This window comes from Cavia porcellus, unplaced genomic scaffold (assembly GCF_034190915.1).
Source record: "Cavia porcellus strain 051 isolate PalLab524CR breed Dunkin Hartley unplaced genomic scaffold, mCavPor4.1 scaffold_34, whole genome shotgun sequence".
In the NCBI taxonomy this organism is placed as follows: Eukaryota; Metazoa; Chordata; class Mammalia; order Rodentia; family Caviidae; genus Cavia; species Cavia porcellus.
The window spans coordinates 10,218,813-10,236,384 of record NW_026947517.1 but is presented as its reverse complement, the minus strand read 5'-3'; the positions used below and the strand labels follow the sequence as shown (position 1 = coordinate 10,236,384).

Genomic DNA, 17,572 nt, shown 5'->3' with positions numbered 1-17,572 from the left:
AAGATCCCTCACTCTGCTCCCTCCCTGTCTGTCCCAGGTCCACATCTCCTGCCCTTGACTCCTCACTGGAGCTGAACTCCAAGGTGGTTCCCCAGGCCAAGCTTCTCAAGGACCACCTGGAGCCTCCTATGACCCTGGAGCCTAAGTCACAGGGTAAGGAGCCCTGGGATGTGGGCTGTGGCCTTTAGGGTAGTGAATGTGCTAGGGAACTCAGCAATGTGTCCAGATGATGAGAGACCCAGGAACATGAGCCCCTCAGCAGTCATTTTGGGGATGCAGTCTGGGAGGCTTTACTGGGGCTGTGTTCATGCACACAGCTGCCTCCGAGAAGCAGTGGTAAGGTTTGTTCCTGAGAGGTCCCTGGAATGTCAGTGATGATTTCTCCTCCTGCAACTGCAGAAGCAATTCCAGTGCATGCTGAATTTGCACCCGCATAGCTCCTGCCAGCTCGACCTGCAGCTCCCTCACCAGCTCTGGCCCCACAGCAAGAGCCAGCACCTGGATTCAGTTCTCCACCAGCTGCAGATCTGGACCTCCTGGTGGCTCCCCAACATGAGTCATCTCTTGAGTTCTACCTGCAGGGAACCCTTGACCCACACCTGCCAGTCCCCTCTCTTACAGATTGACTTATCAGTGTATTCATTGTTACCCTTATTTCCCAGAGGTATGGCAGTGATTGGACTAATATAAATAAAGTTTAAGATTTCAGTCATGTTTAAAATAATTAGCCTGGTAGCATTCTGTATTCTCAATGTTTTGCAAATTTCATCATTGTCCACTTCCAGAACATTTTCCTCAATTTTGTACAGAAATGTGTTTTCTTCTTTTCACCATCCTGCTCCATCCCAGCCACCATTCATCTTATGTTCTCATAATTTACCTCTGCTACATTTCCCACATCAATGCCATCAAGTTTCTCTTCAGCCAGAGGGTGCTGGATGTGACTTTTTAATGTTGCTTTTTAGTGAGAAGGCAGAATCTTAATCTAATGTCCTTGGTTAGTCAATCACAGGTTCAGTAAATTATCCAGTATCTTTTCTGGGTCAACAAATACATATAGTGGTTAAATACACAATGCAATATGAGTGAATAATATAGGACATAGTGGCTGTTGTTCCATCCAGGAAGAGTGGCCTCCCTCCTAGGTGCTCTTCTTTCGGTCTCATTTTACGGTCAGCCTGACTGTTTTAACTGTTGGGTGGGAGTGTGTCTCAGGGGACAGCTCCTCACGGATTGCATCTAGGATGTGGAGACAGAGTCCTGTCAGGCTCTATCCCATAGGAAGCAACCACCTTTGTAAATCTCATTTTGTGTGTTAGATTCTTAGCAGTGGAATTTTTCAGTCACGGTCATAGAACCTTGGGTAGGACCAGTTACTATCCATGGTCTGCATATACAGTGTCAATGCACAGAGCTTCATGGTGACCTCTGGCAAATGCAGATCTACAAGCTGTGGTGTTCCCATGGGGACACTGCATCCCCATGACATCTCAGCAGACAGCACAACAGCATGACATGGCCTCACCTCTGCTTCTTGATGATGGATGAACATTGCCTACAACTTGACTCACTTTCTCTTACAAATTACTGAATCTCAGACCATTTTGGACAGTCATGGCTTAAGGGTCCTAGGGGAATTTTGTTCCATATTGCCCCAAGGAAGTTGTAGAATCCTCTTGATTGAGCTTCTTCACAAGGTAATAAGTTTTGTATTTATATAGGAGGGTTGAACTGAGGGCCTTCCCACAGAGCAACATCCCCAGCCCCTTTTAGTTTTTGAAATTTAAATTTGACACCGAGTCTCACTGTGCAGCTAAGTTGTTTAGTGTAGATTCAAATATGTGACCCTCTTGCCCTAGTCTGGTAGAGCATGGGGATTACAGAGACTCAAACCTCAACTGATTTCACTAGGCATTTTTTAAAAACCAACTTCAACTCTACTGCTATAGTCTGGCTGACCAGCTTTAAAACATGGTTGATTGCTATTTCTCTCCAGGCTGTACCCAGGGGTCATTCTATGAGATGTCAATAACTTTTTGCACTTGAGGCTAAAATACCAATACATACAAGCAATTACACTGCTTAGGGAACTAAGGACGGCCAAAACTGATGAACTTCTGTCTCCTCAGGATGCCACCAGGGAAACATGTCCAGAGGTGAGTGTCATTTCCACGACCAGGCAGGAGTAACCAGCCCAGCATGCACTGTATTCACCCCTATTCCAACCCTTCCTGGATTTCTCCTCCATTTCTATAAACTATGTACCTGGGATAGCAGCTGCCAATTTTCACAAATGTCATCTCACACCTCTGATGATGCCCCTAGGAAGCAGATGACAGTATGATCTCCAGAGTGCATGATGTCTTACCTAGGTATACACAGGAAGTCAGAAGGAGGAGTTAGGTCTAAATGCAGGTCTTTCTCCAAAGAAGTGGCACCCTGGCGAGACTGCTGTTTTTTCTTTCCTATGCAGAAGCTTTGCCTCCTGCCAAGCAGCCCTTGCCTCAGTGAAGCTGTTCCCTTCACTGTGAAGGACACCAGAGAGTCATTCCATGGGCTTCTATGGTATGCAAAGCAGTAATCTCTGGGGGATATCAGAGGACTCAGGTCCACACAGACATCATGGAAGGAGCTGGAGGGTGCTTTAAATCATGAGTGTACCAGGCACTGACCATGAAGTAATGCCAAGAGCAGATGCAACCATTGCTCTCCTGTGCTTTCATTTTGTCCAGGCACACAATAAACTTGGACCAAATACTACTAATATTATAGACTACGTTCCTGGCCTCTGTACATGGGGACACAAAATAGAGGAGGGAAGTCATGGGAAGCCACACAGAATGGAGTGATGCATCACTATATGAACTGAAGATGAACAAAAGGCAGGCAGGACACACTGCATCAGATCACTTCTCAGATAGTTAGAGAGCAGCACCCTGTAGAGTATCCATGAGTAGAGTAACACGGAAGACACCACTCTCTTTCTCACAGAGACAACATGCCATGAGGTCGGGAAAGGGAGATGCATTTCAGGGTTCCTGAAGAATGGAGGACAGGTGGTCACAGCACTGTCCAGGGACTTCCATTAGCATGTGAAGGCTGCCTGGGTCAGCATTGCCCCATTCATGGCACAGTGATGGCTGGGGCTGGGCTCTCTGTAGCTGGAGCAAGAGGCTGGTGTCCAGCTCCACAGGATGCCTTGGGAGGGCAGTTTGGGAGGGAGGCTGGACCTGTACTGCTGTTTACAATTGTCCTCCCTAGGACCAGTGCTTCCTTTACTGACTCGTGGAAGGTGCTGCTTACCAAGTTGGGACACCCAGTCCAAACTAACCTGGGTCTTTTGGGACAACCTGAACTCACTGAAGATGAGAACTACAGTGAGCAAGGTTTGGCCTTGTTGTATTATTCTCTGGGGAGGGCATGTGTAACTTTACATGGAGAAAGACTCTCAATTTGGGGCCTTCTGCAACAATGAGGCATGCACAAGTGAGTGGGACAAGGCAGAACAGGAAGCTATGCTGGGGTGGATTTGTGCACAGAATTGTCTTTGAGAGGCCTTGGGAGGCTTTGGGGCCTGCGAGGATCAAGGACAGTTGGTGATTTTTCTCCCTTCTCTGAGGCAGGGCTGCTACCTGACTGAGGTCAAGTGCTACCTGCTGAGCTTGTGCGAGCTCCACCTCCAGTGAACTCACCAGCTCTGGGATCAATGTGAAGGCTATGCCCAGGTCAGTACCAGGACTTCATGAATTTCAGAGCTAGGGCTGTTGCTGACACCATGGTAGACATCCTGAGCTCTGCATAGGGCCAAGTCCTGCAAAGTATTGCCTTTCCCTTCCCTCCCCTTGTACCCCTTGTATTTCTTTCAGTTTGCATTTCTACTCTTATGTAAATCTTCTAAACATTACATTCTAAGTTGATTTAAATTAACAGGTAAGATTTTATTAGTTTCAACATGTTCAACTCAGTAGCCCTATCATAAGCGCATTTCCAAATTGTACAATATTCACATCTGTCGAGTTACCATACTCATAAGTGAAATAAATCAGTCTCGCATGTGTGAATACCGAATAGTTTCCCTAATGTAAGTAATGATTCAAATATATTAAAAAATGTGGTAATCATGATTCCCCATTATGTGGCCTTGAAGCCTTATAAAGTTTTCACTTATTAATTGGAAAGGCTTTATTCTGGGCTTCTTGATATGGAAATATTTGAAGCTATAGTATATGAAGTTTTATTCAAATATTTCAAGGAAAAAGACAGACACTATGGTAACTACTATTAAGTCGGGTTATTTGTTGGTGAAGCACTAGGTTGCTGAAACAGTCATGCTTTGACCAGTATTGCTATATTGTTATGTCCTCTTTTATCTCAATCTCTCCCTTATTCATTAAAATAAATATTTAGTTATTTTTATGGTTTTTTTAATTAAGGAAAAGATTTAAAAATTAGCAGGATATATAATAGTAACTTTTTTGATTTCCTATTAACTTGTTTTGAAGTCTTGTAATACTCCCACTATCTTGTTTTGACTGATTAGACTCTGTTCCATTCTGTATGATAGTATCAAGTTTGAGGGTATAGGCAACTATTTTGAAGGCTATAAGATTCACTAAGATGCCCATTCTGGTTTGACTATTGTCTCCTTTGGAAGTCCTGTAATGTTTACAATGCCTAAGTTTTATTGGTCTTGTCTACTGTTTTATTCAACTTTATAATATCTAATTAGATAGAGAATTCTTTTTAAGGAAACAAGAGACATTGTTGATAACCATTGTTGATAACCTTGTACACTGTTTTACATCATGTGCTATGTCTATCCTTGGTTTTGACTGACAGCTTTGTTTTGCCATATTTGACTTTATTCTCTCCCCCCCCCAAAAGTGATAAGAACTAAGGAGTAATAAATGTGTAAATTTCATTGTAAAAAAGAGAGGGAAAAAAGAGCTCTAAAGGATACAACAGCAAGAGTGTTTAGTGGTGTTAAATAGCTGACCATATTAATGTTTTTGGCTGGATCATTGAACACAACTGTTTGCAGTCTCACTGTTTGAATGTCCACTTTGTATGATTTGATACTGTGATTTGAGCAACTATCTCTAAGATGATAATATGTAATCTATTAACTGATGATTTCTTACTGGGTTTTTTTTTTTTTTTTGGTAGTTCTGTATTACTTGTACCCTTACACCGCTTTGTTTTGTTTCATTTTTTCTCTTTTTCCTTTTTAATAAAATTAAAAAAAAAGAAAAACAGAAACAAGACTAATGTAGAGACCACAGCAGGAAACCTTTCCGTACAACCCATAGTCAGATAGATGATTGTTTTTACAGGTGTGACAGATGTCTCAAGAGTCCACTTTGTGAGAGAAGTGACAAATTATTGTAACTCAAAGGCAATCACCACACATGGCCAACAAGTACAGAAAATGTTGAGCCTCCCAAAGCTGAAGCACACAGGGGACAGATCCCTGAGATGTGCTGTGTCCCCATTCGATGGCATGTTCTAAGGCAGATGCTGAACAGCACACATGAAATTATGGGGTGCAGAGCAGAACCTTGACATGAAGCTCCCATCAGAGCTATACACTGGTGTCCCTGCAGCATGCAGGGCTAAGAACAGAGATTTCTCCCAGAGAGAAACTTGCACAACTTTCCAAGATTTCTGTTCAAGAGTCGATTCACAGTACTGTTGGATGCAGAAAGGAAATGGGACCCTCCCTTGCCTCTACATAGAGGGTCCACAGGAGAGCTACCTGGAGGATGCTGTGCATGGTTGCTGGAACTAACTGGCCGCAGGGCCACAGAGGTGAAGGTCTAGGAACCAACAACCTCATGGTAGCACAAGGCTTTCCAAGAGCCAGCCAGTGCACAGGGAGTCTCTACTGCAATCCAATGCTTCCCAAAACCAAGACCAGCTTGGGGAAAGGACATTTGGATGTTTAGGGTGGCCAGTCAACTAATGAGCAGCCCTTCCTGGCACAGCTGTGCAAAGCATGTCCCTCTGGGGATAACCCTCCAGCAGGTACAACTCACTGCCTTTTTCAGGTCTGGCAGCAAGGAAGTCACACAGAAGCACAGCAACACAGTTGAAGTTTTCTCAAACTAAATTGTTTAGCTTCCTTTGAAGAAATTATTGAAAATGCACAGGTCTGGAGAAACAAGGCTGAGAAAAATGCTCTGCATGTTGTGTAAATAAACTAGCCCTTGACAAGACATGGGAATAATGCCCATGAATGGGTCTGTAATGGCAGAGACATAAAATATCATGCATGTAGATTCCATAAATGCAAAAGAAAATGGCAAATAAATGATACATGTACATGATTTTCCTTTGGAACGATAATCCCTGCAATAACCTGGATTTACCAAGCCACATCAGTAAACCCAGGGCAAAACCTACCACACCATTCCATCACCCAGCAGTGAAGGCTCAGCAGCTGTGCTCCCTGCTTGTTGCAGCTGCTGGTTGACTATTTCTAGGTGTTTCTATCTGCACAAGCCATCTGCCCCTCTCTCAGCTCATGGCTGCAAGGGTGTGGCCTGGACTATCTGTTTACATAAAATCCCATCATGATTTCAGGATGTGTAGCAGCCTCTTGTCTACTGGAACTTATTTTTCAAGTTTGGGCATAAGAAATCTTAGACAATGTTCTTATCCAGTTGAGGGGAAATGAGATAGTTTGAAATAAATGCAGGAAACTCATTTTGTCAGTGGCAGATTCAGTTGGTACTGAAGCCTATATTTTGGAGGTAAAAACACACGAGTCAAGGTTTTCTTTTCAAGGTGCTAGAAGGCAAAGAAATATCCCCAAATTCAGTTTCTGCTTTGTTTCCACCATGCTACAAAGCTGCAGATTGGATTGTGAGCATTCAAGCATATGGGTTTGAAGTGCAGTAGAAATTTGTAAGAGCTTCAGTTAACTGGGGCATGAAAAGACAAATAAAGGTTTTTTTTTGCAAAATGCAATTCTAAATATATGTTTAAATAAATAAAGAAACCACTAAAAAAAAGAACAAAAAGAAAAGGTAATGACAATTTTGTGTGTTGTTCCAATGCCAAAGCCTCAGTCAAAATTTGCAGACTGGAAGGGTCAGTGTGGTATGTGATCTTTGTGTATGTGGGGCTGAGAGTGTGCCCCACCCACTATGCCAGCTGAACACATGGCAGCACCTGAAGCCTGGTGGAGGCTGAGGCCAGGACTCAAGAACTGAGGACCCTGGGGCTGAGGAGGCAGACTCTTGGCTGCCCCCTGGCAGGGCTGCAGCATGGATACAGTGGGGGAAAGGGATGTAAGGCAGGCAGTGCTGGGCTCCTCTGCATGCTGCTCACTCCCTGAGCTGCCTGGAAGCAGGATGATTCAGGACTTCCTTGCTGGAAAAACAAACACTGAACCAAATCTCTTGCTGTCCTCTGGCAGTAGCAGGCACAGATGCGCACGGTGGCTTCTATGGGGTTGTAGCACCACTGCACCGTGGAAGGACTCTGCATGACCTCATGTGTTAGAGATCGTGATAAACAGAGTGTTGCCTTTCTGAAAATCAAGACTCCTTTACACACACACACACACACACACACACACACACACACACACACACACAGATAGATATTCGAAGTATGTATTGTGAATTTCATTATATATAATGTAATTAAATCATCCATTTTCCCTTGCCCATTCAATAAATTAGCCACTATTTGTTGTTAACTAAACTGAATAGAAGTAATATTGAATAGAACACTATAATTAATTCAATGGTATAAGAAAATGGACAAAAAAGAAATAGGCATACCCCCAGGATCATGGTCTGCCATCGATGAGCCCCGCTCTCCTGTCCTTACCTGCTGCATGAGTCCCTGTGTCTTCACTGCTGGGTAGAGAGAGGGTCAGGCCATAAACTCTCTGTCATCTCAAGTAACACCGGGGACATGGCCTGAGACATGGGCTTCTTGCCGCATTTTCAGTGGCTGTAATTTTATAATTGATGCAGCAGCTCTGCTGTGGCACATTCAGTGGTTTCTAACTATTCACAGCTAAGCTGAGTAAGAAGAGAATATGGGTGTTGTCAGCCTCATTCTTTATAATGGAGCCTTAGATGCTGAATTTCCAGGTTAAATGTATACAGGTTGAATTTCATAGTCACAGATTTCACACCTCAAGTTTCTACATAGATGGCAGCCTGGGAGAGGAAGCCCAAAGCTGTGCAGATCTCTGTTGAGATCTGAAGGTGGGGGAGATGGACCAGGCAGAGGTGCTGGACACCATGACTCCTAGCAGGAACCATGGCAAGAAAGGCCCAGATTCAGGCCTGCTGATCCATGAGTGAGCTTCTTAGCAAAGCAGCGCAGCTTGCAGGCTGGACAGGAGATGGCTGGAATGGCCCTGTTGCCAGAGCTCCTCTGTGCAGGCTTGAGGCCCTATCTCCCTCTGGGGACCTTTGTTCAAGAAGGTCACCCTGTTACAGAGCCCACCTTGACTGAATGACTTCCACTCAGGTGCAGATCTCAACTGCCGCATATGGACTCACCACAGCTGTGGAGCAGTTCAGAAAATGGGGACACTGCAGGCTGGTCAAGGTATGGAGCTTGAAATAAGAGATGGGCTCATGACTGCTACAGGTTCCTTCAGTAGAAGCAGCATGGTGAGAATATTTTGCTTAAAAGACTAAATAACTGAAAGTAGTTACTCACAAGAATATACACTGTAGGGTTAGTTTAAGGATACCAAAGAAAATGGCTGCATCCCTAAGTAAAATGAAATATGACCCTTAATGGATGTGTGGTTTCCTTTGATGTCACTCACCCACAGACATCAGGGACAGACACACTGATGAACAGAGCAAAAATTAGAATCAAAAATCAATATTCAAAAACCAAAAGAAACCCGTGGAAATTAGGACTGCAGGGAAAATAATGTTTTACACTGGCCTGGCCTTCTGGAGGGCAGTGTGCCCCAAGTAGCTTTAACTTTCACACCTTTCTGGGGGTCTGAATTCAAACAATCATTAAATTCTGGGAGGGGTTAAATAAAAAGAGAATGTGCTTCAAGGACACCAAACCTCAGTCCCAGTGGAGAAGGCAATTAGAGTGATGCTCTGAAGAACATGCTGACCACAGTTAAAAAGCAGAGAATCCAAAACAGTGTTAATGGGATTTTCAGTCTTACACTCTGTGAAAGAAACTGCAGGCTAGGAAGGTAGCAGATAGCTTAAGTAGATCGTCTCTTTCTGCAAAGTGTCTAAAAACCGAAGCTGAACATTTTATTCCATGAATACACAACATTGCTATCAATTACCAATGCAGGATAATGTACACCTGTAATCCCAGCACTCTGGGAGGGTGAGGAAGAATGAGGAAAGATTTAAGCCTAGCCTGGGAAACTTAGAAAATTAGTGAGACCATGTGTTAACATTTGTAAATAATTTTACAAATGTATGAAAATATCCATCATTTAGAAATTCCAGAAATCCCAGTGCAAGGTACGTTAACCACTATTAATCTACAATCATTTTTACCATTTTATACACTCAAAAACAGTATCTTTATAAGATTCTTATCATTATTTCAGAAAAAATAGTAATCCCTCGATCAAATTCTTGTTCAAATATAAATTTAGGACAGAAAAAATAAGAATGATCAAATTCTCTTCATACTGAGCTACTCATATCCTAAGAGTGTAAATTCAGTAGCATATCTGCACTCATTTCAGTAAAAACTTTAAAAAATTAAAACAGTGGAAACACCAGGCAGAACATCAATGCGTACATGATGGTAAATCTTATGCTAGTTGTGTTGACTAAAACACATATTCAGGAAAACCTCACAAAGATTTGATTTCTCAATTGACAGGTGACTTTGACTTTTCATTTTTATATTATTTCATTTTCTTTCTTTCTTTCTTTCTTTCTTTCTTTCTTTCTTTCTTTCTTTCTTTCTTTCTTTATTTTGTTTTTAGAAAGGGTTTTGCTATGCAGTTCAGGCTGGTCTTCATCTTATCTTGTAGCCCAGGATGACCTCAAACTCACTACAATCCCCCTGCCTCAACCTTCTAAGTACTGGAATGATAGGTGTGCACCAACATCCCTGACTGAGTTTTCCTTTTTAAAATTTCTCCAAAGCAAAATTAGTCAGATTATGTTATATTCTTATATTTTCTCAGGTTGATTATTCAAAGTCAAATCAGAAAGGACTTAAAACATGCTGGAGGAGTTTCAAAATCATAACCAACACATAACATAGTGGAACATAACATAGCATGATATATTATAGCATAATAAAACAAAACAAAACAAAAACCAACCACTTAACTCTGCTTGAATCAACTGCTTCCAAAGATACTTTAAGAATTTCTAAGGTAGCCATACAACAGAAATATGATCCAGTAATTTCACATTCAAGCACTATTCTTTGAAATAAAACATATATACACACAAGAACATGAATAAAAATGGCTGTGGTACCCTGCTTTCAAGAGTCAAGCCATAAACAGAACAAATCCCCATCAGCACATAGGTGACACATGCATGAACAAGTCGCAGTTGTTTGGTTCAGCCCCATAGTAGCAGTTCGTGACAGCACAGGAGGAGCCCAGCACGGAGACACTGCTTGAAGTATACCAAGCAAAGGGAATTGCCACTAAACAGGATGAGCAACATCACCTACAGGAAAGGCAAACTACCCAGGAGGGACACAAAGCTCATGGTCTGTTTGGGATGGAAGGACAGGAAGTGATAGCAGCTGCTAGTAGACAAGTTCCCTAAGAGTGACACGCATGTGTCCTTCATCCACATGGGGCAATGATGTTCATGGCCTTGCAAAGTATTCCCTTGCTCTCACCACCTGCTGTCCCCCCTCACAGGCTGTCAGACTACAGAGCACTACAGTATGTGGCTGAGGTAAAAATCCAAGGACTCATAAGTAATCATTCATAGGCATGTGAGAGCAAGACTTGCTAGGAATCCTCCTCCCCTGGACATGTGCTGTTTTAACATGAAACATTCACATTCTTCAAGGGAAAACATGGGCATTCTGGGAATATCTCCATGCTCCCTAATGGAATTGAAATGAAACTAACACATGCCCAGGAAAGCAAGTCACCTGAAAATGTGAAATATCTCTAAGTGAAGACAGTGAACACCTCATCTTCAGAGACAAGGGGTCCTTTGGATGGAATTGTGTGCTTGGCACCATACCTGCCACATTTGAAGCATCTACATGTTTGCTGCATTTAAATTTTCAAAGTTCAGAAAAGTGTAAAACCACACTCAGTTTTCCAGTTTTTCACCTGCTATTTCTAAGGAGAACAGATTTATTCCACAATAAAAATAAATTGGGCATTAGAGGTGGCAGCCCAGCTATGGATCCAAGTGTATGACCTCATTTGCTTGGCAACAGATCTAAACAGAACTCTGAAGGCTCTGGTCACCAAGCACCTTGGTCTAGTGACAGTTGGCCTTCACAGGCACTTGGCTAGAGAGAATGTTAAGTCAATATGTTATGCTGCATTCCCAGGCCTCAAAACCCCAGCCTCAGGACCCGCCATGGGAAAACTACCTGTGAACAAGTGAGAGGATGGTTCATTCAGCCAAGATACTTCAGGATGCTCACCGGGAACTGCCCAACCATCAAAGGCAGCACAGGACAAGATTCACCAGGCCTAGTTCCCAGGCACTCAGACAGAAGAGGGAACCTAGGCCAGATGTCCCTAGGCTCTGCCACCAGCCACTCAGAGACACAGACAAGGCTATTTAAGCCTGGCCACCACTGTAAGTCTGCATAAACAATTCCCTCCCTAGGTCATCAGTGTGAGGGGGTCTGAGGACAGGCACTGAGGGCAGATGCTCCTGGGCAGGGACAGGGAAACTGAGCCTGGGCTACTGTCACATTCACATTCCCATCTAGGACAGGGCTGGCAGGAAGAGAAGGGCAGTGGCCATGTTTATCCACAGCCTCCAGAGTCATGGCCTGTCCTCCTGGGTAGAAGTCTGGGACAGTGCTTTTTGTCTTTCAGGAACATAAGTTTATGTTGTTTAACAAAGTGAATCCTGTGGTTTCTCAGAGCCTCAGGCTTTCTCTAGGCTTCTGGGCTCTGGCCCAACAGAGCTGTACACAGGACACCGGCTTGGAGCTGGTCCCTGGGCCCTGTGTGTCATGTCCCGGCTCTAGACATGGTACCCACAATAACAATAGATATCTGCTCTGATGCAGGGTGTGTCAGCAGAAAGGACTGTATAGTGCCCCATAGAGTACTGAGGGGAATTTAGGTCAGATTAACCCTTTAAGCACATCCATCCAGGACTTGTCAAACACTGCACCTGTGGTCCTGCTCTCAAGCAATCTAGATGCTAAGTGCTCAAATACCATATCCTCTTTATTCAGATTCTACCTTGTCACCAGCAAGGTCATTGTGCACACATTGATGGGAGAATGGGAAATGGGACACAAACACAAAATCACTTCATTTCTTGGCATGATTGAATTCTGCCATTGTATCTCATTTTCAGCCCTAGGCCTGGTGTCCATGGACCATTAGCTGGCTGCCTCTCCACCCTTACACATCATCAACTCACCACACATGTTCTCACCTCAAATGTCAGTCCACTCTGTCCATTTCTCTGGCACTTGTCTTACAGGAATTTTTCAGGCACTGCAGTTCCTATCATAGGAGCCTCCGGGCTAAATGAGCACAAGAAAAGAGCAGTGAACACAGCTGCTCACCTTCCATGGCTATGTAAGAGTAGCTTAATTCCTTCCTGTGGATATTCTATCAGGAAACTGGGGAACATTCTGTGGGGCCTCATTAATGGATCTGGACATCTAGAATGATCCTCCATTTTCTCATCTCTAAAATTGGAGGCCGTCTTAAGACTCATAGGTTTTATTAATGCATATACTTCTATTCTGCGTCTCCTATATTGAAGTGATGTGAGCATGGTAGAATTCCTTAGTGAGCCCTGTAGCACAAGCCTCTGTGGACCATTTGGAGTGTGGGCTTTGCTTCAGCTCCAACCCTTCTGAGAAGTCATGTGCATGACACCAATTCCATGTCTCCCCACTGTCTCATCACAGATCAGAAGTCAGCCAGTAGAGAGCCTTCAGATGTCTGTACAGCAAGCCAGGTGCAGGCAGATGGACCTCACAGCCTGAAGGAGACTCCAGACTTAGCCTTCCTGGACAGCTGCCCCAGCTCCGGCCATTCCTCTCTGGCTTCCTCCATGGCTGACATTTCAGTCCTGCAGCCACCAAAGCTGTGAAGGTGAGTTCTTAACTTAGCAGCCCAGTGAGACTTGGCCACCTGCAGACTCAGGTCCTGGCCATGTGCAAGTTCATCACTCAATCTCAGTTTAAAATGCTGAATGATGAGGTGCTGAGTGGATTGAGAACTCAGGGTCACTGAAGATGAAATGGGGGCTCCATGCAAAGAGGTTAGCTGTGGCCTTGGCCCCATGAAGACCTACAGTAGAGCCTGTGCTGATTCCCATGAATGATCTTCCATCCCCTTTACTGACCAACACTTGGCAGAAGCTTTCTCTTCTTTGGAAAGGAGATTGAAGAGTCACTATATGGGCCTCAGGGTTTGTTCAACACAGGATACCTTGAGTACAGCACAAATCCATGACTGTCAGATATCATGGAAGAGCAAATAGGTTTAATTATGCTACAAATACACATGAAGACACACTGTGTGCAGACACATTTCTGGGTATTGGTCGTGACCTTGTAAGCAGAGCAGATGCAACTCCTGCCCTTTGGAGTTACAATGTTCTTTGGAGGCCACAGAGTCACTATTTGCAGCAGAACAGACATTGCTCACCTAAAAGTAATTTTTCCGGACCCCAGGCCTCCCTAGGTGTGGGTACAGAACATGCATAATTGGGTATAGCAATGGATCACTGCCTAAGCTAGAGTCTGCAGAGAGGTAAGACAGATACCAACTGACCTCTCACTTCTCAGATATTCATGGAGCAGCATCCCTGATGCATTGAGTGCCATGACATGGCATATAGCAGTCACTGCCTTCACCAAGCTGACTGCACTGGGGAAGGGCAAGGAGACAATGTGTCAGCAAGCAAAAGTGTGATATATCTATGCAAGGTCTCCCTCTCACAGAGACTTCTTTCAGCCTCTAAGGGCTCCTTGGCCCAAAATGCCCCAAAATGAGAATGGAAGAGGCTGTGGCTGGATGCTGGACAGCCTGGGTAGAAGGCCTACACCCCCCCCCCACAGATGACTTGCCCAGGAATATCAGGCCTCTCACTCAGCCAGCTCCCTTCTGCCCCAGGTCCACATCTTCAGTGCTTGACTCTTCATTGGAACTGTACTTCCATGTAGATCCCCAGGCTAAGCTTCTTCAGGAACAGCTAGAGCATCCTGAACCTCCCAGGCCTGAGCTCCAGAGTTTATGGGCTTGTGGGCAGTGGATATGCCTTGGAACTCAGCAAAGTGCCCAAATGCTGTGTGACCCAAGAGCATGAGATCCTCAGCAGTCAGTGTAGGGATGTAGTCTGGGAGGCTTTGCTGGGGCTGAGCTGGTGCACACAGCTGCCTCTGACAGGCAGTGGGAAGGTTTTGCCCAAGAAATCCATGAACAGTTGGTGATATTTTCTCTTCCTGAAATTACAGGGCCAGTTTCAGTCCATGCATAAGTTGCACCTCCTGACCTTGTGCCAGCTCCACCTGCCAGCTCCCTCACAAGCTCTGGCCCCACAGCAAGAGCCAGCACTTGGATTCCCTTGTCCATCAGCTGCAGAGCTGGACCTCCTGGGTGCTCCACAGCAGGAGTCATCTCTTGAGTTCTACCTGTGGGCAGCTCTTGACCCACACCTGCCATTCCACTCTCTTCCAGTTTTATTTATCATTGTATTCATCACTAGTCTTATTTCTCAGAGATTTGTTAGTGCCAGAACAAACTAAATAAAATTTAACATTTTAATGAAGTTTAAAGTAATCAGCTTGCTGGCATTTAGTGTATTCTCAATGTTGTGCGGATTTCCCCAGTGCAATGTGAATATCCAATAACAAGAGAATGGACATATACTCAAGGACAGCCTAACCTCCAAGAGAGTGCAAGGCTGACCAGAGCTCCAAAGTGAGACTATGTATTTAAATAAAAAAATTAAATGAAAAAAATAAACAACCAAGGAGAGAGAAAGACTATTCAAAAAAAAAAAAAAACAATAATAGAGCTGTGTGAAAGTTGACTTCTCTAAAATGGAAATTATTGAATGATGGAGCAGAGGAATGAAATCCATGTAGTGACATCCAGGAGGCTGTGACCAACACAGACTTAGGAATGGCACCTATTGTGCTACAGTACAACAGTGACCTCCTTCCTCCAATACATTTGCAGTTCACTAGACTGAGGACTTCTAAAAGCTAATGGAAATGTTAAACCCATGGCAAACAAGCAGCTTGAAATCCAGGCTTTGGAACATGGCCTTTAGCAGACATTTCATATTCAAATTGAAATAAGAGAAATATAATCCTGCCCTGTTTAATGTCAAATGCACCAAGTTTAATGGCTTACAACATTGAGAAAGGAAGTCACAAACCAGAAAAAGTTCAAAAATTTTCTTAGGAAAAAAGAGAAAAGTATACCCCTGAATTTTCAGGAGTGGTCTTCAGTGTTTGTCCACAGACATATTGTCAGGGGTCATTTATACAGGAAAGTTACAATGTTGGTACAGTGTGTGTCTCAAACTACAATCAAAATATAAGCTTAAAGCTGCTTAACTAATATTATGCAGCAGGGGAACAAGTCAGCCAGAAAATGTATGTGGAAAGAGCCAAGGCATTTTGTGGGAACAATAGTCCAGTTGTTCTTGTCATTGAGTATGGTAATTGATGAGTATCAGGACTTCCTGGAGGAAGTGGTGGTAACTGTAGTACATTTCAAGCTGTTGTTTTTCTCTTCAGGAGCATGTAGACATGGTCACTGCATCTTCTCCTTCATGCCTGGCTTTCTTCAGCTGTGCCTGTAGCAGTGATTGTTGTATTTAGTTTTTTGCATTGACTCTTTGAGGTTGCATTTCCTCTCCGATTGTATATCAATTTCTGTCTTCATTGACATCCTTTGCTTAAATCACAATACTATTTGAATGAATAAAGTGATGTTTATACATTTAAAAATATTCATTAATACAGGCCAGGGATTTAGCTGGGCAGGCAGAAACGCCTGTCTGGAAAGTGCTAGGTTGTAACTTTGATCCCCGGTACCTAAAAAAAAAAAAAAAAAAACATAATTTAAACTGCAAGGAAAGAAAATAATTTCATTTAAGAAAATGTAGGTTTAAAAAATTTATAACTAAATATGTAAAAGGCAAATTAAGCATTGTTAATAGTCATATTTATTATCTAAAGTAGTTGCGGCTGGGAATTGAGCTCAGTGACACAATGAGCTGCCTGGAGAGCACAAGGTCATGAGTTCAATACCTCATAGAAAAAAACAATTCACAGTTGTCAACGATGCAGTGCTATTAGCACATTTATTGAGACTAATACTTGTTAATTATTGGGCTCAATGTTTCTTTTGTGGTCTATTAAATACATGCAGATTACATGGCAATTACAGTGAAAGATATGCAGTCACCTATAGGTTGCAGCTCCCTCACCAGCTCTGGCCCCACAGCAAGAGCCAGCACCTGGATTCCCTTGTCCATCAGATGCAAAGCTGGACCTCCTGGGTGCTCCACAGCAGAAGTCGTCTCTTGAGTTCTACCTGTGGGCAGCTCTTGACCCACAACTGCCATTCCCCTCTCTTCCCATTTTATTTATCATTGTATTCATGACTACTCTTATTTCTCAGAGATTAGTTAGTGACAGAATAAAATAAATGAAATTTAACATTTTAATGAAGTTTACAGTAATCAGCTTGCTGGCATTTAGTGTATTCTCAATGTTGTGCAGATTTCCCCACTGTGCAATTCCAGAATATTCTTCAAATTTTTAAACAATGCTTTTTTTTTTTTTTTTTTTTTTACTTTCCCCTGTTGCTCCACCCCAGGCACCAGTGATCTTATGTCCTTATAATTAACTTATGTTACCTTTCCCACATCAATGCCATCAAGTTTTCTTTGCCCAGAGAATGGTGATAGTGACTTTTTAGGGTTAGTTAGATTTAGGGTTCAGGTTAGAGTTAGGGTTAGGGCTAGACTAAGCTTCCAAATATTGCATCATACCCACTGCAATGATCATAAAGAAAGAACAATCCATACAAAGCAGTGCTTTGTGCTGGCAATGGCTTGGCCCTGAGCTAGATTCTCAATGCCCTCAACATTGAGAACAGTCATGAGTTGATGGACTGCACCATTGTGCACAAGGTAGGGCCTAACTTCCATTCTATGCATCACATGTGCCATGGACCTATCGAAAACATAATCAGTACACACTGTAAATAAGTAGTAATAAAAATATGATAATTTATAAGCAAAACACACAGCAAGAAAATCCACTTCTGATATGTTAGAATAAAAGCACAACTGATGAAAATCCTCATGCAGGAAGGACACATTCTACCTGGCCAGCACTGAGTCTTTCATGCACATGCAAACCTGAAGATCAAAGCATCAGGTGTCCT

General features: G+C 43.3%; 1 long non-coding RNA gene across 1 annotated transcript in view; it reads right to left on the bottom strand.

The window, feature by feature from the left end:
* Positions 1 to 17,572, bottom strand: part of LOC134474618 (uncharacterized) — a 34,832-nt gene that overhangs the window by 3,268 nt on the left and 13,992 nt on the right. Inside the window, exon 2 of the long non-coding RNA XR_010045494.1 lies at positions 12,582 to 16,212. This is a non-coding gene — a long non-coding RNA (uncharacterized LOC134474618). The remainder of the gene's footprint in view (positions 1 to 12,581; positions 16,213 to 17,572) is intronic.